This window comes from Anas platyrhynchos, chromosome 1 (genome assembly GCF_047663525.1).
Source record: "Anas platyrhynchos isolate ZD024472 breed Pekin duck chromosome 1, IASCAAS_PekinDuck_T2T, whole genome shotgun sequence".
NCBI classification, from domain to species: Eukaryota; Metazoa; Chordata; class Aves; order Anseriformes; family Anatidae; genus Anas; species Anas platyrhynchos.
In genome coordinates this window covers 90,612,134-90,633,812 of record NC_092587.1, presented here as the reverse complement: position 1 = coordinate 90,633,812, position 21,679 = coordinate 90,612,134, and the positions used below count along the sequence as shown (strand labels likewise).

The 21,679-nt window shown below is 41.0% G+C and overlaps 1 long non-coding RNA gene and 1 other non-coding gene across 2 annotated transcripts in view; both read right to left on the bottom strand.

Moving 5' to 3' along the window:
* The window catches only part of LOC139998770 (uncharacterized), a 60,190-nt gene that overhangs the window by 26,873 nt on the left and 11,638 nt on the right, over positions 1 to 21,679 (bottom strand). The window lies entirely within an intron of this gene.
* TRNAI-AAU (transfer RNA isoleucine (anticodon AAU)) lies at positions 4,416 to 4,489 on the bottom strand. Its single transcript has one exon. It is a non-coding gene; the product is annotated as a tRNA-Ile (tRNA).

Sequence of the window (21,679 nt, the reverse complement as noted above, 5' to 3'; positions counted from 1 at the left end):
TTCAGGTAAGCCTCAGACAACAAATTCAAGAGCTACACCATCTACACAAGAACATGAGGAGGCACGATCAGTCTTGGTCCTACCACATACTGAAGACTTGTCATTTGGTGTTCCTCTCTGGAGCAAGTCAACATTTTTTTCCCCCACACTAAAGTCAGAGGACATCAAAATGTAGACTACCCCCAATGTCCTCCACTATTCTTTACATTCTAGTTTAGGAGAAAGATTACTTAACATGTCTTTAAGGCTGCATTCTTCTCCAGAAATAAGATAATTCAGTCAGACTTAGTCAATATTCCCTCAAAGCTCAAAAAGACAGTTTGTCAAAGGTTATGTTACCGCTAGCTTATTTTCCCTGTGAAATAAGGACAGATAGATAAAGACAGGATAGATTAAACTGAACTGTTTTGAATATCTCACCACAATGATATACACAATACACATGGAATCTGTGTATAGTTATAGCTACTCCTACATGCCTAGTAACCAAAGTTGTATTCTTTGTAAAATGAGCAAATGCACACCCACAGCCATTTCCCCCCAATCTTCCACTTGGCTGTACATGGTGCATGTTTAAATGAGAATTCAATAACCTCTACATAGCCATGCTACTCTATGAATATGGCTTGTGAATTCTTCCACTACAAAGAAAAGGACTGTTTGTCTATTTAAGTTAAAACCCAAGCATGAAGAGGCAGACTTTAACATGAATCAACTCTTTGCTCTTGAGATGCCGTATAAGAAGATTAAACAACTTTGCAAAGTGTCTAGCAATTTCTCCCACTGTTTTGAACTAGTACCTGCCTGCCAAAAGTTTTTTTTAGGACATTACTCAGATTTGCTCATACCTGAGTAAATACTTGTTCTAAGAACGTACAAGTTTGAAGCAGGTATTTCCTCAGGTTTGAGGGTATTGTCACTCCTTTGACACAAACTGCAAAACAAAGTGAGAGGCATCCTTATTTCAGTTGCAAAAAGAAAACAAATGCCAGCATCCCCTCCCATGAAGTACCTTTTGCTGAAAAAAGCACTTCTGAAATGCTAGAGGATATGAATAGGAGAGTGGCTGTTGGGCTTTTGCTTACAGCTCCAAGCTCCTCGACTCTGCAGTGTTGGGCTGCCAGGGCTCATTCAGCCCACATTCTTGCTTCCTGCTCCTTCCTGGATCTGTTCTATGACATGTCCTCATTTCCCATCTGCATCCACTCAAGCCAATATTCATGGAAACCTTTGTTTGGGGATGACAAGCTTGCAGTTTTTGATGGAGACACCATTTTTCTACCTTACATTTGTCCATAGCAGATAAACACTACACTCAGTTTAAGCAAAAGGTTAAACTTCACCAACAATAACAAAATTACTTAGACTTAATTGCACACAAATTAATATAAAGAAAAAGCCTTCTACCACATACTGCCTTTGATTTCAGTAATGTTGTTTCTGTATTGCATATTTATAATATTGTTGATACCAGATGAATCCTTGCCACTCAGATTTTCTCCATAATTAATACCCCTAATGGAAGATAGAATTAATAAAGAATAAAGCAATTTGATGGAAAGATGCTTAGATTTTTAAATAATGCGTTCCATATATGTAAATGTTAATCTCTGATGTGGCCAGAAAATTAAGTGCTTCAAAACACCGCTGAGCAATTAGTACATATCTACTGAATTTAGTGCAGCATGAACCCACTTTCTGGCTAGCTTTAACTTTTTGAATACAAGAGCCCTTGCAGCAGTGTTTCATACAGCAAAGAAAACAGTCACTTCAGGGAAGAGTATGAAACAAGTTGGCTTATTTGGTTTATGTAACTTAAAATGCAACAGCTATCTGAAACTCTAACAAAAGGTAGAGGTTTAGCTAGATTAATTAGAAATTTCCTCCTCATCTGTCAACGTTCAGAGTTGTCACCAGCAATAAGAAAAGTCAATCTTGTCCCACGTTGTTCTCTGTGCACAGAGGTGTGCTCTCACCTTTTTTTTTTTTTTTAAACACACAGCAACTGATATGTTCTCCAGCCTTGACGTTCTGCAAACTGATTGCAGGTTAATCGAAATACTGAGCAGTAACCCCAGAATATGCCCCAGCATCTGCCACTACATTTCAAAATAGAAAATTCCTCTTCTGTCCTCATGAGAGCATTATTCCACTATATTGGTTTGTTTGTTTAATCTGTTCTTTTATTCTCCAACTAGTTTTGAGGTTGAAGAATGGGCTCTGGAATTACTCCCCTAGGGACAATGGCTGACCCTCACAATCTGACAACCATCTGCTGAAATGAAATTTCAGAAAAAAAAATGCCCATGAAATCCTGACTGCCAAAAAAAAAATATTCTGAATATAAGTGGTTCAAACCAAACTGAAATATTGACCAAGGAGCCATTGCATCACCTTGCTTTATAGCAAGGACTTCACTACACAACATAACTGCAATAAAATTCTGATTTCTAATGTGGGAAACATAAAACAAAGCAATATTATTCCCAGATTTTCATTCTAAAATGAAACACCATGATGTTTCTGCTATCATTTCATTTAAAATGGATGTCATTAGAATCAGTCAAGTCCTGACCACCGTAACTGCACCCAAGGGAATTGCAGAGAATCATTGAGGGAAGTAGCAAGACAGAAGGTCGAACCAGCACCACATTACTCTCCCTTGACATCTGATGGAGTCATGACAGCAGTTTGGATGCTAGATGGCATGAATATTCATCTGTATGATTTTAAAATTACATTATGACATTGGAATGATACTTCTCATGTACCCTTGTTGTACCTTGGTGGCACTGTAGTGAAGATGCAATGTCAAAACACTGACTTCCAAATGCGTGTCACCTGCTTTTCTTTTATTACCACCACTTTTTTTTTTTTTTTTTTTTTTGAATCAAACCTTGCTGTCGGAAAAGACAATAAGCAGCAGCAGACTGGGATACTGAAGTATATCAGCAAATTTATTATGGAAATCAAAAGAATGCTAATAACCCCCAACATTTTCCTAAAGAAACTGTGGTCTTGCAGTATACAGCTCCAGTATCAGACACTCCAGTTTCTACAGCTCCAGTAGCAAACCCCTGAGTTTCTATAAAGAACATTTACATCAAAGTTTCCTTCCTCTGGAAGAATCACATTCCAGTTCTTACAAAGGAAAAAAAAGTAGTATCTGTCTTGAAGTTGTAAGAGAAGAGAAAACACCCTCACATGCCAATTGAGCCAGCAGGGACCTGAGCTATTGTTGCAAACACTCTCAGAAACTGTTTGGCCTGGATTTTTTCCTTAAGCAATAAGCAGAAAATAAATTAAAATTAAGACTAAACAGAATGCTAAATGTCTAGCGAGATTTGGCACTTCCATTCTGTATGGATGTCTAGGTTTCAGTACTGCAGAGGGACTGCTTTCAACAAGAGTTCAGAAAAAAAACAGGCTGTGGACAGAGATCTCAGACTAACTTGTCCTCTTGCTCCAAAAAAAAAGGAGCATAGGAAAAAATAGCCTCAACTGGGCATCACTAGTTCTAGTTTCTGACAATAGAGAAGTATCAAAGACTTACATTAATATAATGAACTGAATATTTGGTAGGAAATTTCAGTTACCTACAATTATAAAGGGAGGGTGAGGACCATCTGTAACACTGCAATACTTCAGGTTCAATGCCAATTAAAAGTACTACATAAGGAAGTGCTCTGATGCAGAAGATATTTAATGTTCCATGAAAAAGTTTACAAGTTTTGCTGGCTGTCCTTCCTGCCTACATGTTTCTCTTCCTCTTGCATTTTAGATTATTTCCCTCTCCTTGAAAGACCCTTTCCCCTTGTTCTCTACACTCTGGTGCCCTGCTTTTGCTTTCATCACCTCCTGCAGTTCCTTACGCAGGCCCATCCCTAAAACCCCAGATGGGCCGGGCCGGGCCAGGCCAAGCTCCTCAAGCCACGAGCCCCTACCACACTGTCACTATTGCCTTTTATTGTCACCCCCTCTCCTCTGTAGCCCACCGCTCACGCACTTCTTCTCCAGCCCCCATCCTCTTCAGAGCCATGGCAGAAGGAAGGTGCCAGCATTGCCTCAGCAAAGCAGGCCACCCAGGACCATGAGGACAGTCACATTTGGAGGATTTCCAACTGTGGCAGCTCCCTGATGTCTGGGCAGCTTGTTCCTGTTACCACCCTCAGAGAAAACAGATGTTCTCTAAACTTTTAGGAACTAGTTTATACACGTGGATTTGCCCCTCCCTCTGGCTGGGGGCTCTGGGGCTGCCCCCTCAGCTTCTCCCTATCGGAGGGGCTCCAGCCGGCGGCCACTCCGTTCTGGCTGACCCAGCACAGCCGTGTCTCCCCAAGGGGCAGAGGAGAGGCGAGAAGAAACCCAGTGGGGTGCACAGGGTAGAGCACAGCATTGAGCGGCCAAAATGGAACTGGCCCGTACGGGGATCGAACCCGCGACCTTGGCGTTATTAGCACCACGCTCTAACCAACTGAGCTAACCGGCCGCGCTGCGAACCAGCATGGCCGGAAGTGCCCTGTCAGGGCTAATGGCGGCGCGTCCCTCCTGCCCTGCCACCGGCCTGGGTGCTCCCCCGAGCCCAGTGCCCTCGTAGCAGCCCCCTATGAGGCGAGCACCCCTGGTCCCAGGCTGAGAACCCCGCGGGGCCGCCCCCACCACACCCACAGACATCCGCCCAGCCCTACACAATAGCTGGGGCAGGGACAAGCGCACAGCCTGCCCTTGCCCTGGGGACAGCAGGGCCACCACGGTTCTGTCCTCCTCAGAGGCTGTCCAGGCACCTGGATCAAGCCCTGAGCAGCCCCCTGGCCTGCCCTCACTGCAGATAGTGCTTGGAGAGAGATTTGCGAGGGATGTCTCTCCCAGGGCCCCAAAGTTACCCTAAAGACCTAGCAAAGCTCAGGGCAGGCTTCTATGAAACAGAGCAGACACATGGTTGGGCCTCTGATGAGGGAGAAAAGCTTCCCAGGGCCTGGGCAGCGTTGACCAGCACCAGCTGAAATTCATCCAGCAGTAGACTGGAATGAAACCACCTGAAAGCAAAAAGCTTCCCTAGAAGGATACAGTGGCACAGGAAAGAGTCACTTAAAATTCGTTTTTATCCTTATTTTCTTCACACATTTTAAAAACAGAAACCTTTGACTTAGTTAATTTTCTTGGCCTGCACTGTAATTAAAAAAAAAAAAAAAAAAAGAAAAAGAAAAAAAGTTTTTCAAGCATTTGGTCTTCCCAGCAGAGTCTTCCCAGCAGATTTTATTACAGAGGAAAAGACCAAGTTAATACCTACACCACAGCTATGGACAAAATAATGGCTGAAAGTAACAGGAATGACAACACTCTTCTAGCTCATACACATCCTTGTGGTCAGCTCCTCCACACACAGTTCCTTTGCTTTGCTTGCACCACCAGTTCACAGCCTTTCAATGTTTAAAGGGGTCTTATAAAAGGGGTGGAGAAAGACTCTTTACTCAGGTAGATAATAATAGGACAAGGGGAAACAGTCTTAAACTAGAAGAGGATAGATTTAGATTAGACTTTAGAAATAAGTTCTTTACTCAGAGGGTGGTGAGGCTGCCCAGAGCAGCTGTGGATGCCCCATCCCTGAATGTATTCAAGTCCAGGCTGGACGGGGCCTTGGCCAACCTGATCTAGTGGGTGGCATCCCTGCTTATGACAGGGGGTTGGCGTTAGATGATCTTGTAGGTCCTTTCCAACCCAAGCCATTCTGGGATTCAACAGTTAGCTACCACCAGCACTTCCTTCGAATTCCCTCAGCTTCATTTTTGCCCTGCCTTATGATGCTGTCCTTTGTCCCTAGGAGCAAAATGAAACCATTTCCATTCCAGCCCTCACATCTCTGCCTCCCAGTCTTGCCATCTTCCTCCTCAGCACCATCAATTCATATTTAGTTGCTTCTTCATGTGTATGGAAAAGCGTCTGCTCTTCTATATCTGCATCCTTCTTCAACTGTAGCTATATTTGCTTTTTGCAACAGCAGTCTTATTACCACACCTGTGCACCAGCCCTTCATGTTTTGCATTCTGCTGCTCCTTGTATAATTGAATCTCCTGTTTAAACCATCATCTCGCATCCAACTTGTTCAACTCATCAGCCCTCCAGGACGACAGCAGTCAATTTTATGAAACAAAAATAAATTAAGAGGGGCCCAGATTACAGGACATAGGCAGCAGTAGTGTAACTAGATGTTGCTGTCCAAGACAGACCTTCAGAGACTCCCGTGGAGTATATGCCATCACTTTCATCTTCAGGATATTGTTTTATCAGCCCAGGAAACTCTCCTGCAGGCTGCCTGGGGCTTTCAGACAAGCAGATGAGGGAACATGTGGGGAGGCTGGGAAGGGAGAGACTTCAAACACTCATTTATTTACCCTTCCTATCTCACCTCCATGAAGCAGCAGCCAGGCAACTGCCAGGAAGCACGTACTTTCTGGTATCTTGAAAGCTACCTATATTTTCTGGAACACGTCACTTTGTGTTAGGCTAAACACTTTCAAACATTCAACAGCAAGGCCACATGTGGAATCTAAATACCAAAGTGAAAAATGAAAGGGCGGAAAGGAAAGATACTTCCAGACAAGCTGCAGCATGGGGCTGTGTATGGATCCTGGCCATTCTCCTGACAGCCAGAAGAAGAGTGGCAGATACCAGAACAACAGGCCTTAATTTGTGTGCATCTGGCACACAGATCTTCAATCTGCTTTTCAGTAAGAAGCAGTCACCTAATCTTTTTGGTCAGTTGCTACACAGAGAGCAAGGGAGAGGGGGCAAGGGGATATTAATGATCTCTCCAGCTTTTCTGTCCAAAATATCACCAGAAGTAGCTCAAAGCAGTAATATATTGCCCACCAATTCACAACTGCCCATCATTAGTTCATAATCAAATCTAGTCCAATCTTCCACATTAAGGCAGAACAACCATATGCCCTTTGGATCTATTCTTTCCACTCCCGAGCTAGGCTAAGCATGCCTTCTTCCTCAAAGTTCAATCAGTCACATCCCATATGCCAACCACGATCACTCTGAAGCCCTTTTCCACACAGAAATAACATCCTGGTGGTTTTTTTCTTCTTCCCCTCCAGAGTCTCATTTGGGCTCTGCTTTACAGCTTTCTCCATGCAAGCAACAGATTGTGCTTAGACAGTGACAGATAACTTAGCAGTCCATGAGATCAATGCTGTCTCCAAGAAAACAAGGCTTTCTAATTGAACAGTAAATGTTGGTTTCCCTACAGTGAGTGGGATCCATTCCCTTAAGGGAAAAAAAATAGGCTATACATAGCCAATATCTGTAACATGATGGAATTTACAGGTTGTACATGCAGAGTGCTTGCAAGTATCTTTCAACAGCACTGATGTTAGTGAATTACATTCACTAGTGGTTTGGTTGGCAGAAACCAAGCTCCAAGGGTTTTGCTAATTCAGAGCTTCAGATAGACAACTCAACAACTTGAGACTTCAATGGCACATTTAAGGAGACCTTCCATAATATTCGCTTCCCCTCCTAACCTTAATATAGGAGAGTATTTCTGAAGACTGAAGAGTTTGTATTTTGGACTTTGTTTGAGGGCTGTCTGCCCTCTGTATTTTTAAACAGAGGGCAGACAGAAGACAAAAGTGAAGAAGGAACAAAGTTCAGATGCCTGAGCCCAGATCTTGTCTCCAGTTTCCCATAGCCTTCCTCCCACAAATTGCCTAGCATCCCATTCACTCTGCACCAGTTCCCCTGACCTCTCTTGCTTCCCCCACTTTCCCCACCCAAAAAATCAAGAGCCATATTACCAACACCTGCAGCAAGCAGCATGCTTCGCTGGGCACAGGCCCTGCTTGGTGCCCTTGGCTATTCCCAACACAGCTTTCACTTATGCCTCAGTACATTGTCTACAGGCAAAAGCTATTTTTCCTCAGACCTAGCTTTGTTCAGAATTACGAAGATAATCCTACTTCTTTGCCCAATCAAATCATTCTTCCTCCTTTTTAATGGCAATAGATTGCCAAGTGGTGCAATCTGTCATCATGGAATGCAGATCTCTGTGGACTTCCCACAGCCCATGCTCCAAACCAACCATGTGCTGCAGCAGGACCTGTCATTGTGAGTCCTGGCTGTACGTAGAAACAAAGCCACCTTCCAGAGAAGACAAGACATTTAGGCAGAAACTAGAACACAGCATACTCAAGGGTTTCTCACCTCAGCCCCTTCCTGAGGGCCTGCACTTGCAGGACACATTAAGGTCTTACTTCATGTAGACCAGTAAGTCACCTAACAAGGTGATTTTCAGTCACTGCTTACTACTCAATACAAAACGGATCTGAACCAGCAATTTAACAGCAAAGCATAGCTTTGGGCATTCTGCACCCACGTCCTGTTTGTTCCTAAACTTTTATCAATCCAGGATTAACAACTGTGGAAAAAAAAATGTTAGCTGCCTGAATAGAAGGGTAGAAGGGCACATGGAACTAACGCTATCAGCATGAGTACTACCAAGGGATTTGTTAAGCTTGCCAATGAAATCTCACTCAAAACTACTAATGCAAGTTATTTGCATATGTCCGTGCATCAAACAAAATGGAACAGAGACACAAAGTTACATTTAATAAGATTGTTATTGCCTAAAGTAAATGTTTGGAAGTCATTAAATGCGTGTTGAAGAGGAGCATAAATGTGCATCCCTCATTTACAACATTTTAATAATAGTTACTGTGAGTTTTCAAAGCAGTCAAGAGGACCATTGTTGTTTAGCTATTTTCAGTATTTTGAACTACAAACCTGCAGGTTCAAGGACTGGAAGGAGGAATGAGACATAACAATACAACCAATAGCAGCACAATTATTCATTTCACAGCTTCTTTGTGCTAGCCAGCAACTGGGACAATCCCAGGGTCCAAGGAAGAGGAAAAACCCCTTCCGTTCAGCCATCTAAAAGTGAAAACCCAACTGTGGACAGTTTGCAACCAGGCAGAAGTTTGCATTAAAATCTTGATGATGTTGTAGTGCCCAGGCACTTCCACTGTAGTAGAAGATAAAACAAAGACACTTTGCTACTTTGCCTGTCATACTTCCTGAATCTAGTCTGTTCCCCTGGAAAAAAAAAATTTGAGATGCTCTGCAACTCTCAGCCTCAAGCGAACTCCAGGCATCAGTCTGTCATTTAACATTCCACATTAAGCCTACAGTTAGCATTACAGTGATCACCACTGAGTCACGTAAATACCATTTCATTATTAGCACCAAAATTGTTGGCAGCTTTTTCCATTTTTAAGTACTGAATATTTTATTCCTGCTATGGATGAATACAATAGATTAGTTGACATAAGCTTCACAGCAAATTCAAGTGATGCTCTTTCACACAAAAATTGCATGCAATTTCTCCCTATTTTTACTCAATAAAAAAAATGTAAGTTTAACCCAGGCCAAACAAAATTCATCCCTTAACATTTTGAGAGTGAGCTTGAAGACTATTTAAATGTTGCCCCAGAGTGGTTTGAAACCTCAGTGTAGAAATTGTTTTATAAAGCTTGTTTCCTGAAGGCTTTCAAAAAATGGAACTTGTCAACAGGCAAAGTACCATGTGATTTCGCTAAAATCCACTTGCAGATGAGCATTTCTGTTTTGTTTAATCAAAAAGTGCAGAAGAGCCCTACAACATTCTATTCTCTTGGAAGTTACTCAATGCAGTTTTCAAACTTGACTATTCAGATGACTATATTTCACAAGGTGTATCATTCCAAGTAGAATCAAATGTCATGAAATATTGTAGCTAGGTGTGGTGTCCTGGTTTCAGTTAGGACAGAGTTAGTTTTCTTCCTAGTAGCTGGTAGAATGCTATGTTTTGGCTTAGGATGAGAAGAGTGCTGATAACACGTCGATGTTTTAATTGTTGCAGAGCAGTGCTTACACCAAGCCAAGGACATTTCAGCTTCTTGCTCTGTCCTGCCAACGGGAAGGCTGGGGGTGCAGGGGACAGACCCAGGACAGCTGACCCAAACTGGCCAAAGGGGTATTCCACACGATCTGAGGTCATGCTAAACAATAGATAGAGGGGGCTAGCTGGGGGAGTGTGGCCGGACTGCTTAGGGTTAGGCTGGGCATCGGTCAGCGGGTGGTGAGCAACTGCATTGTGCATCACTTGTTTTGTACACGTTATTACTAGTAGTACTACTGTCGTCATTATTGTTGTTATTATTATTTTCCTGTCTTAATAAACTGTCTTTATCTCAACTCACAGGATTCACTTTCCCATTTCTCTCCCCCATCCCAGAGAGGGAGGGAGGAGGGTGAGCGAATGGCTGTGTGGTGTTTAGCTACTGGCCGGGTTAAACCATGACAGTCCTTTTGGCGCCCAACATGGGGTGCAAAGGGTTGAGATAACGACAGAACCGACAAGAATATGTTAAATTAAAATTGGTATGAGTATTAGACATGCTTAATAGTTGCTCAACATAATGCTGATTGTTTTATTCTCAAACCGGCTGTAACTGTTTTCCAAATTGAGTATTATAGCGCGTTACTTTCCGTATGTGCTCTGTCATGTTGTTTATTCTCTCCGGGCCCTGGTTCAAGTACTTCAAGATTTTTGTTCAAGATTTGGTACTGTGCATTGTAACAGTGGCTTATGAGACGATGAAACTTCTGGTCATGACTCTAATTTGTTATTTGCACTCAGCAACGTTGTTGACTCTATACTTTAAAACTGTGTCTCGGAAACTATTAGCAGTTACACCTATTGCCTTTTTTCATCAGGGGGCCAGTCTGTGGAGGGGAAAAGGGAAGATACTTTTTCTTACTCGTTCTCTCTCCCTTTCTCCTTCACATTCAGGAGACGTAACTACACGAACATGCTGGTCTGAGTATCCCAGGGATATTCAGTATCTTGGAGAACTATTGCAACAAGCTTGGAGGATAAGGGAGTGGTGAAGGATAAAGGGAGAGTGAAAGAGTAAGAAAAAATATCTTCCCCTTTCCCCCCCAGAGACTGACCCCAGATGAACAGATTGCCTCTTGGCATGTGAAAGACCAAGTTAAACAGAATACTGCCTGATGAAACAGGATAGCAGGTGGCAGCCTCTTGCCCCTGGAGTAGGGCTGCCTTTCTGGGGGAAACAGAAATTTTGAGAACAAGAATATAGAGAAACTTCCTCATTGGCAACAGTATTAATCGTTCCTGGAAATCGGTTCAGGATAGAGGTCAACAAAAATGGCTTATTTCATACGCTGATGATTTTATAAAAGCCTAAGCACCTGTCAAGATGTGCTCAGTCTATGCCTCGGGGGCATTCTGAATCAGATGCCTTGGAGGATGGGGAAGGCAGAAATCCCTGCCTGTGCTGGGGGGTTGGAACGAGATCTTTGAGGTACCTTCCAACCCAAGCTGTGGTGTGAAATAAACCCCCAAAATGATGCCAAACCTTTGGAGAGGACTTCGTTGTCTGGAACTTCGTTCATGTAACACGTTTTTGCATCATGCTTTGCTTTACACTTGTGCTGATGTAGCTTTCTGGATCCAGGGTGTAGTTAAGAGGCTTTAACTTAAGGGATTTTAACTTGTGTTCAGCTCTAGGCAGGTGGTAGAGGTAAGGATTATCAACAAAAGCAGACCACTTGTTTTTCTAGAGCTTCAAAATGGAATCAAATACAATTGTCCTTAATACTGATTTTATTTTTTTTCTTAAAACAACACAAAACTTTGCATGTGTCTCAGTTCCATTCTTTATTGGTTGTCACGGTATTCAGCAACTGAAGTTGAGCCTGGGGCTGGAAGTAAGCGTACCAATGCGCAGAGCTCTATAATGCTGGTTGCTGAGGCTGGAGAGCAATGTAGCCCTTCTTACGTGGCAAGAAATCATGTAAGTAATCAGCAGGGTTCCAGAAGGTCATCCTCCTCCGAGTGTTGCCTAAAAGGCTTTTTGCTCTTTTTCCTTTCCTCTGTTTGAATTGATCCTGTCCAACAGGGTCCGGCTTTGTACATAAATCCTTGCTAAGCTTTCAGCCTGCTCTCTGGCTGTGCCGTCTTGCCTCATACTTCTTGGTGTGCACGAATCAAAGAGATCCCTGGTTTGATAATGCTGATATCTGTTAAAACCATGCCCTGAAAACAGCCTGCTCCAACATGGTAACAACCATCTCATCGGTAACGGCAGGTCCAAGCTCCTGTCTTGCTGTGCTGCGTTGCTCTGAACATGAGCTTTTTGTACCAAAGTGACTTGACAGCATGGAGGGCACTGAAAGTCATGCTTCTCAATTCCTTGGTCAGGACTGAGAGCTCTGTTCCCATTGTCAAGCAAGGGAAGAGCTAGCCCAAGAAAAATGAAGCTTCTATGAGCTTGTGCTAGTTAAACCCTTTTCTTCCGTGTATCAAAGATGTTTTAAAAGTGAAGGATACTAGTTTTGTCTTCACTTATCACCAAAGTAACCTTCACAAAATTAACCTCTTTGGCCAGATCTTGGACCTTCCTATTGTGGAAGACAGCATCTAGGAATCCTTTCTTTCCCTTTCTCTGCCCTATGAAGAAATCTTTTTTTTTTTTTTTTTTTTTTTGAAAGGAAATGAAAGCTCTCTGAGGAGATGTATAATTTTTGAATGGCTGATCCAAACAGCTTTGGGCAACATGTAGACATGCAAAATAAAGTACACAACATCATTCTACAGCTTGTGTTCCCAGTTGATGGACTGGATGAAATGGTGTATACATGCTCAGGTGCACATAGAGTAAAGAAATAATTTCTCAGGCTGCAAGGAACAGTATTTCAAATAACTAACTTAAAGCCCTATGTCCCCTCTGACAATGCTGGTTTCTAACCCTGAAACCAACCAGAGAGCTAGGTGCAGCTCTGTGTGATCAAAACTTGCTGTTGACTCTGGTCAGGGTAGGCTTTCACAGGATAAATTAACGTTTGACCTAATAGCATTGGACCAAAACTTCTTTTATTTGAGAAGTGACATGGCAACTTCCCTATCTACTCAGATCAGACAGGCACTCTTATTTCAAGGTTGTCACAAAGGTATATACAGAATAAACTGTGGTGTTCAATTAATCTATGTCAGGAGGACAGAAAAGGGAGTTGACCCTGCTGAAACTTGATCCAGTTGTGTTTTCATGCCCAGGTGCTGCTGTTCTGGCAATGAGACCCCTGTGCTTTTGGGGATAACAGGTGTCATTGTTTCTTCTTTAACCTGACTCAAATGCTTCTTTGAAGAGATGTAATTGTTTGACAGACCTGTATCAGGATGTGAACTGTGGAGTGATAACACTTGTCCCTGGTTGAATTCTTGATTCTGTGAATACTTAACCAATTCCTCTGTGTAAATGAAAACAGGACACATTCACGTAAGGTTTTTGCAAAAATTAATTGCTAATACATATGAAGGTAAGAAAGCTATATGAGTACTCAACGACGACTATGTACACGTTGTGAAGTAAGTGGAGAACATGTAGAGAATGGATGTCACGTTTAAAAAATATCTGAGGATAAACTGTGTACTGCTACGTCTTTCATGGCTAGAGCATAATGTTATGAATACTAAGAAAAGTATAGAAATACATGTATTATGGCAGTTCTCTTGAAACACATGAAAGTAGCATGTAAGCTGCTGCTAACATTCAGAAACTTGTTTTCATAATCACTATATCCAATTTTAGGTCTTGTGTGGAACATTCTAAAACTTGTAAGAAGCTCACCAAAAGATTCAAATGTCAACTGTGGCAAGAACTTGCATTGTTTTAGTAACATATTCACTTTGCATGCCAGTGGTTCTAATTTGGAGAGAGTTGTCTTCAGCAACCATAGACATAGAAATTTGAGGGAACTTCTGTTATTTAGGCTGGAGTTAGTGGGTTTGAGTGCATCGTCATCTGTATGAATGAAAGCTGACATTCTTGTCCAGGTCCAGAAAGGTGTCCTTCCATTGCATTAACAAACAGCAGTCTGGTGGAGTCATAAATAATTTATGAACTTGGGATATTGATTTTTTTTCAGTGCTTATAGGAAATTATATGCTTGTGGCTTCGAGAAATAATTGGTGCAATTTAATCACATAAAAATTATAGTCATCTTTAATTCTTCTCAAATGGAACCTTAATGACACTGGTTATGTTACAAAACCAAGCAAAGAGAGGGCTGCCTGCATGGACTGAAGAAATAGGAGTGCTAGAAACTGCAGGTTTAACAGGTCTGACAAGAATGATCCTAATGGCAGTGGGTTTAATCAAAGTCTAACTGATGTCTGCTTGATCACAAATCAGTCTTTCCACATGAAAATATTGCAAACATACTGAAAACATTTAATAATACTAAGTATGTAAAGGGCATGGAGTGCCTGGCATATTGGGAGAAAAAAGTTCTGTGTAAAACATCATTGAGCTGAAGATGGTTTTTGCTTTAATGTAATAGAATTTCTCCTTTTAGTGTAATCTTCTGTGGAAACTGTATTTGGGTGTTTGTGACTGAAGTAGGCGAAGGAAGGAAATAATAGAAACTTGACTAAAAGTTATTCTGATTTTCTGTTAGGGAGGGAAAATGACCATACTGTCCTGGTTTTAGTTAGGACAGAGTTAAGTTTCTTCCTAGAAGCTTTGACAAAGGAGTAAATAACTGACAGTCACTCATTTCTTACAAGAATTAGGAAAAGCAGTATTTAGATAAGGGATATCTTGGTAGAAAGAAGTCTAAAAAACAAACAACCATAAGATTTCTTCAAAGGGCAGAGAAAGGGAAAGAAAGGATTCCTGTGTTTCACTCACTACAGAACAACTCATTGCATATCAAATCATACAGATCTGAGAAGCTGAAAAATTAAAATTAATCCAGCTTCTTAGATGCTGTCTTCCACAATAGGAAGGTCCAAGATCTGGCCAAAGAGGTTAATTTTGTGAAGGTTACTTTGGTGATAAGTGAAGACAAAACTAGTATCCTTCACTTTTAAAACATCTTTGATACACGGAAGAAAAGGGTTTAACTAGCACAAGCTCATAGAAGCCTCATTTTTCTTGGGCTAGCTCTTCCCTTGCTTGACAATGGGAACAGAGCTCTCAGTCCTGACCAAGGAATTGAGAAGCATGACTTTCAGTGCCCTCCATGCTGTCAAGTCACTTTGGTACAAAAAGCTCATGTTCAGAGCAACGCAGCACAGCAAGACAGGAGCTTGGACCTGCCGTTACCGATGAGATGGTTGTTACCATGTTGGAGCAGGCTGTTTTCAGGGCATGGTTTTAACAGATATCAGCATTATCAAACCAGGGATCTCTTTGATTCGTGCACACCAAGAAGTATGAGGCAAGACGGCACAGCCAGAGAGCAGGCTGAAAGCTTAGCAAGGATTTATGTACAAAGCCGGACCCTGTTGGACAGGATCAATTCAAACAGAGGAAAGGAAAAAGAGCAAAAAGCCTTTTAGGCAACACTCGGAGGAGGATGACCTTCTGGAACCCTGCTGATTACTTACATGATTTCTTGCCACGTAAGAAGGGCTACATTGCTCTCCAGCCTCAGCAACCAGCATTATAGAGCTCTGCACATTGGTACGCTTACTTCCAGCCCCAGGCTCAACTTCAGTTGCTGAATACCGTGACAACCAATAAAGAATGGAACTGAGATACATGCAAAGTTTTGTGTTGTTTTAAGAAAAGAAATAAAATCAGTATTAAGGACAATTGTATTTGATTCCATTTTGAAGCTCTAGAAAAACAAGTGGTCTGCTTTTGTTGATAATCCTTACCTCTACCACCTGCCTAGAGCTGAACACAAGTTAAAATCCCTTAAGTTAAAGCCTCTTAACTACACCCTGGATCCAGAAAGCTACATCAGCACAAGTGTAAAGCAAAGCATGATGCAAAAAAGTGTTACATGAACGAAGTTCCAGACAACGAAGTCCTCTCCAAAGGTTTGGCATCATTTTGGGGGTTTATTTCACACCACAGCTTGGGTTGGAAGGTACCTCAAAGATCTCGTTCCAACCCCCCAGCACAGGCAGGGATTTCTGCCTTCCCCATCCTCCAAGGCATCTGATTCAGAATGCCCCCGAGGCATAGACTGAGCACATCTTGACAGGTGCTTAGGCTTTTATAAAATCATCAGCGTATGAAATAAGCCATTTTTGTTGACCTCTATCCTGAACCGATTTCCAGGAACGATTAATACCCTTGCCAATGAGGAAGTTTCTCTATATTCTTGTTCTCAAAATTTCTGTTTCCCCCAGAAAGACAGCCCTACTCCAGGGGCAAGAGGCTGCCACCTGCTATCCTGTTTCATCAGGCAGTATTCAGTTTAACTTGGGTCTTTCACATGCCAAGAGGCAATCTGTTCACTGAGATTGACCAGATAAGTTGCCAGACACTGTAGGTGAATATCTACTAGGTACAGAATCAAGGTAGAGTCTGAAGTTTTAAAATACTTGATATTTTAGTATGGTTAGTTTGTAGGGGGAAAAAAAATGAAAGCCTGATACCAGAAGCTCACATCTTGATGCATACATCTTTTTCTAATTGCAGTATTACTGTAGAATTGGAGCACACAAGACTTAGCACTCTTTACCCTCAGACAGGTGAGCACAAGAAAGAGATTCCACATGCAAGTGTCATTCCCAATAACAGCACCCAAGGGATCCTTTGCACAAAATATTTTCCTGTTATAAATCTAGCTGCCAGTTCTGAGAATCCTACCATCTCCTTTACTGCCAGCAAGCAAAACACTGATGCTGCTCTGCTACACCAGTGTTTTTGTGGATTTTTTTTTTCCTCTTAAATCCATGGTACTCTGGGTATCCTGCTCACTCCCAATAATATTAGAGAATCCTAGTAGAAAGGACAGGAAGAGAGAGAATAAACTAGTGAAATTAGAAACCAACTGAATTTAAAGCAGAAGAGACGTGTGAGCGGGGTACCTGCTGGTTTCTTCCTCCAGCAGAAATTAATGATATGCAATATCAGACAAGGATAAGAGAAAAATAACCCCCCTTTCCTCCAAATAATAACACAACAATAGCTAACCTCTTGCTTTATTCTGCGGGGCTGTTATTTGGAAGTATTTCTCTTTTAAAAGAAGATTTGAAAGTGATTTGAAGGAGAGAGGTAATAGGAGGGATTTTAAGCCTTCACAGTACTTAGAAGCATCCTGCAGGGACAGCACTAAAGTTTATTTTGGAAGTGTTTACCCCCCTATTGCCTACATTCTAGCAAAATTCTGTCTTCAAAGCTGATTTTTATTACAAAAACAAAACAAGCCAGCTTATTAACGAGAATTCATTCACTACAATTCAGACAGTGATTTATTATTCATATATGCACCAGACATCCTGGGTAGTGTCTGGAAGCCCCAGATCCTATGAATTTTAACAGAACCCCAAACAATTTTTTGTAGTCATAATTATTTGCTTGCTCAGAGTATTTTAGTTACCCAGCTGGAATTGCAGAGACAAAGGGGGAGAACAACATTTAAACAATACCACACAGCTTGGATGACCACACAAATGTCACAAAAAGCTGTTGTGCACTAGACCTTCCTCCAAATAGTAAGGACTTAAATCAAACAAAATAAAATGCACTAAAGAATGGTCATCAGTGTAGTACAAGCATTTGTTGCACATTCTGGAATGAGGATCTTATGCAAATCAGCCAAAGTGCGATGCTCACCATAGGGCTCACAAACAATATAAACACATGCATGTATCCAGGTTCATTAAAAAAACATTACAGAAGCATCAGCAAAATAGAACAAGAACGCTTTTGGAGCAGGCCTCCTATAGGATTTAACAGACTTAACCTACACTCACATTGGCAAATACTGCAGCTCAGCATGGGTGTATCTGCGGGTCAAGCAGCAGGTTTTGAGGGTAGTGTTCACTCTATACCTGCTGCTGGAGCTTTAATATATGCTAGGTCTATTGTAGTCCTACAAAGTGAACAACCATTCACCTTTGAAGCGCTTCAGGTTGATCTCTGGCACCTTTTTGCATAATTTCATCTTGCAGGAGTATGGTTCACTCATTCCAAACTGACTCTCCAACATGGACAATTAGGATACTCCTCCAGAAGTGCCATACTTCTCCAATCTAAGACACTACAGTAGATAGTCTTACACATTTTGTTCCCTGACATTTAGTCAGAGCTTATTCCCACACCACCAGATTTACCTCAGACTTCATAACCACAGGGAGAGAAGTCGTGGCTGAAGTAACCACCTCCAATGACACAGTTGAAGGATTACCGAGAAAAATGGAATCAAAGATAATACAATAAGAGCATAAGGCTATGTTGCAAGGAATCCACCACCATATCCTGTGTGACCTTATTTAAGGTAATTTACCTTCCTAGTGTCTCATCCCCATCTGCAAGGACATGAGAATGAGTACTGGAACACTGGGAGTTACTCAGATATTAACATGAATCACACAGCTACAGAGGGATGGCACTTAAGATTAAGAGTGTTGGATTTAAAAGTGATTTTAAAAAGATTTAAAATTAGGTCAGCTGCCTAATTTCCATCTAAACTCACATTGGAAACACCTTGCTCCCAGGGGTATACGCCCACAAAACTTGAAGTTGAGCTTCTCTCTGCTGGCATCCTTCTCATTATTTCTCTGCTTTTTCCTATTTAGAGCTTCAGGTTTTGCCTAGAAAACCATCAAAATACAAAACATCCCCACCCCCACTTAAGCTTAAGAACTTGAAATAAAATCTCTAAAAAGCATGGGTCATAATGAGTGGTGCCTGAACATTCTCAAAAGCAAATTATATTGAACAAGTAGGAGTGGCAACTTTTAAAGGCTAGCGTTATCACAGCAAGATTTGAGTTAAAAACAGAACAAAAAAGACAAGACATTCTGACATTTGCAGGAAGCAAAAGTTAGAGCAGAAAAAAACAATCAAAGAATTTCAATTCTAAGATCTACTAACAACAGGAGATGCAGATAAAAATCACAAACTCTAGTGAAGTGAGAACTGCAAATGATTCCTCTCCGGGAATCCAATGATTGATCAATTGATCACAGGCTTATTAATCTACTATTTACTTACAATTCAGTCCAATATTTGATTTAAAACAGAAAAAAAACAGGCATCTTGAGAAAAGTAATGTGTGTGAACATAATGGGCATGGATCATTTTGTGAAGAAAAAATTCAAGGCAGAGATACAGACTTGATTTAATTGCAGAGGGAGAAGAGTGACCACTTCCTGGCAGAGAACCTGGATGCACTTGTGAAAGAACCTGTGTTTAAAATAATCATATGCATCATGAGAAGAGCAACAGCTGCACAGCAGTGACTTGACATGCAAATTCCTGCTTTTATTCAATCCACATATGCACATGCTGATAATAGATATAAGCATAGAGGATTGTCAAAAACTGCTCCAGAGTTCAACTAATGATCATTGTGAAAATTAATTTTAATATATTCATTTTGCATCATCACAAGCAAAAGGAATATAGTTGCTGGCTTTGAAAACAACCCTTGAAAGAATTGTTGCATTCAAGCAACAAAACACTAGAATTTCCATTGCTATTTTAGCCTTTTGAATAGAAATAGGCTCAAGTATACTGAGCTGATCATAATCTGACATAAAAGGTGTTAGCTGGAAAGATTTCTGAAGAACCGTAATATGCACTAACCTGCAAAACAAAACACCTAGTTTTGATATTTCATTATGTGGAGAGAAATCCAGGTAACCTGTTTCCCCCACTAAAGCAAGGTGGAGTTGGTTGGATGTGGAACCTACTGCATTAGCCACACACTTGCTTACCAGCTTTCAGCTTAGAACTGACCACGCCAACAGCAGAGGACATTTACTATTCCTGGATGGATTTGTTCTGGCTGTTCACAGCTGGGTTTATTTTTTTTACCAACTTTTTCCTTATGTGGTTACTAAACAAGAGCTGTGTGTTCAGGGTGATATACAAAACGTGAAACATTCGAGTGAATTACATAGTAGACCTACCTTCCATGCATCATGGTAAAGCTGTTGAGAAGGGTCTATGTGTAAGAAGTAACAGAATTTCTCTGAAGATACTAACTGCATTCATTAGGCATGCCCTCAGTAAAAACATCTGATAATCTCAAACTTCTCCTCATTCTGATCCTGCTTTTTTTTTTTGTGCCACCCACCTTTGCTCCTATACATCTTCTAAAGGCCTCAGGATCATAACTCCTATTGAGTCTTCTAAGACTTCTTTCAACTTATGGTCTTTGCCCCAACAGCATCCTTATCCTGAAGTTCCAGTAGACTTAACCATAATATTCTGTGCCCAGAGTCTCTCAAATCATTTCTTAGGGAACTTGATCATAAACACTTAAAGAAAAAAGTAAAAATAGTCAAAAGTAACTCACCCATGTAGTGGATTGAAAAAGAACGCAAGATAATGTGAAAGTCTTAAAGAAAGAAAGGAAAAAAAAAAAAAAAAAAAAAAAAACACAAAACAAAAAAAACTTACAGACCCAAAAAGCTTTCCTTACATTAACCACAGGAATTACAAAGACTTGTCACTCTGAATGATAATCAGGAGAAATATTAAAGAAAAAGAGCACAACTGAAGAAAAATACAATGATGTCTACACTCAAGAAATCCATTAAAAGTGAGTACCCCACGAAAATATCTGAAGCAAAGACACGTGACTTTTAAAAAGTTATCAACAGCCATTTATATAATTTTGTTATTTACAGCTTTTCCAACTAGTATCAGGACTAACATGTGGAAGTATGGGACTCACATGCCTGGGATAGTCTAAGAGTAACTGCAATGTGTCACAGTAGAGGCAACTGTAAAACTACCAATAGCTACTGTCATCAGCATTAAGCATGCAGGTCACAGGGGAAAAAAGAGGAACCTGAACCCCTTCCCCACCACAAAAAGCTGCCATAAATTAAATAATTCTGTAAATATATTTTGTTAAGTATTTATATTTCCTACGTGAAGACAAACCCAAAGATTCTGAGCCAGGAATTCCAGACCCATCTTTTAGGTAAAACCTTAAGCAACTCTTTAAAGAAAAAAAAAAAAAAAGTAGGAAGACACAGCTGAAGAAAAAAGGGGTAAACATCACACTGCAACATGAAGACCTAGGTTAACAACAGCAAGGAGAGCTTTAAATGAACCACAAAATCCACATTATACTACCTACAATAAAATCACCTCTAACAAGTCAAAGCCACAAAGTTGGCATTCTATTACACGGTAAGTGTCTCAGTGGACTATACATACAACTGGGAATAAATTAAAATAAGATTATACACATCTACGAACTCATAGAAATCCTAGCACATACACAGCTTGTATAGTCAACCACTTCCATTACAGAGTCAACCACTCCATTCCAGAATCAACGTGCACCTGGCTACCAGAGATAGCTGGAATGACTGCAGAATGAAAAAGATCATTGCCAAGAACACAGCTACCACTCCTTAAACTTTTCTGACTTAACCCATCTTTCACAGCATCTCCAGCCCCCATAAGGATGAACAGCAGCAGTTATGAATTTGTTCCTCAAAGAAAAAAAAAAAAAAAAACAGAGGCCACTACTACCAGAACAGTATTGGAGTATTGGAGAAACATCTCTAATCAGTTGCTTTAACAAAACCTGTTTTCTTCAAGATCTCCAAATTTATTTGTGGAAAAAAAAAAACTCAAACATAGAATATCCTGAATTGGAAGGGACCCACAAGAATTACTGA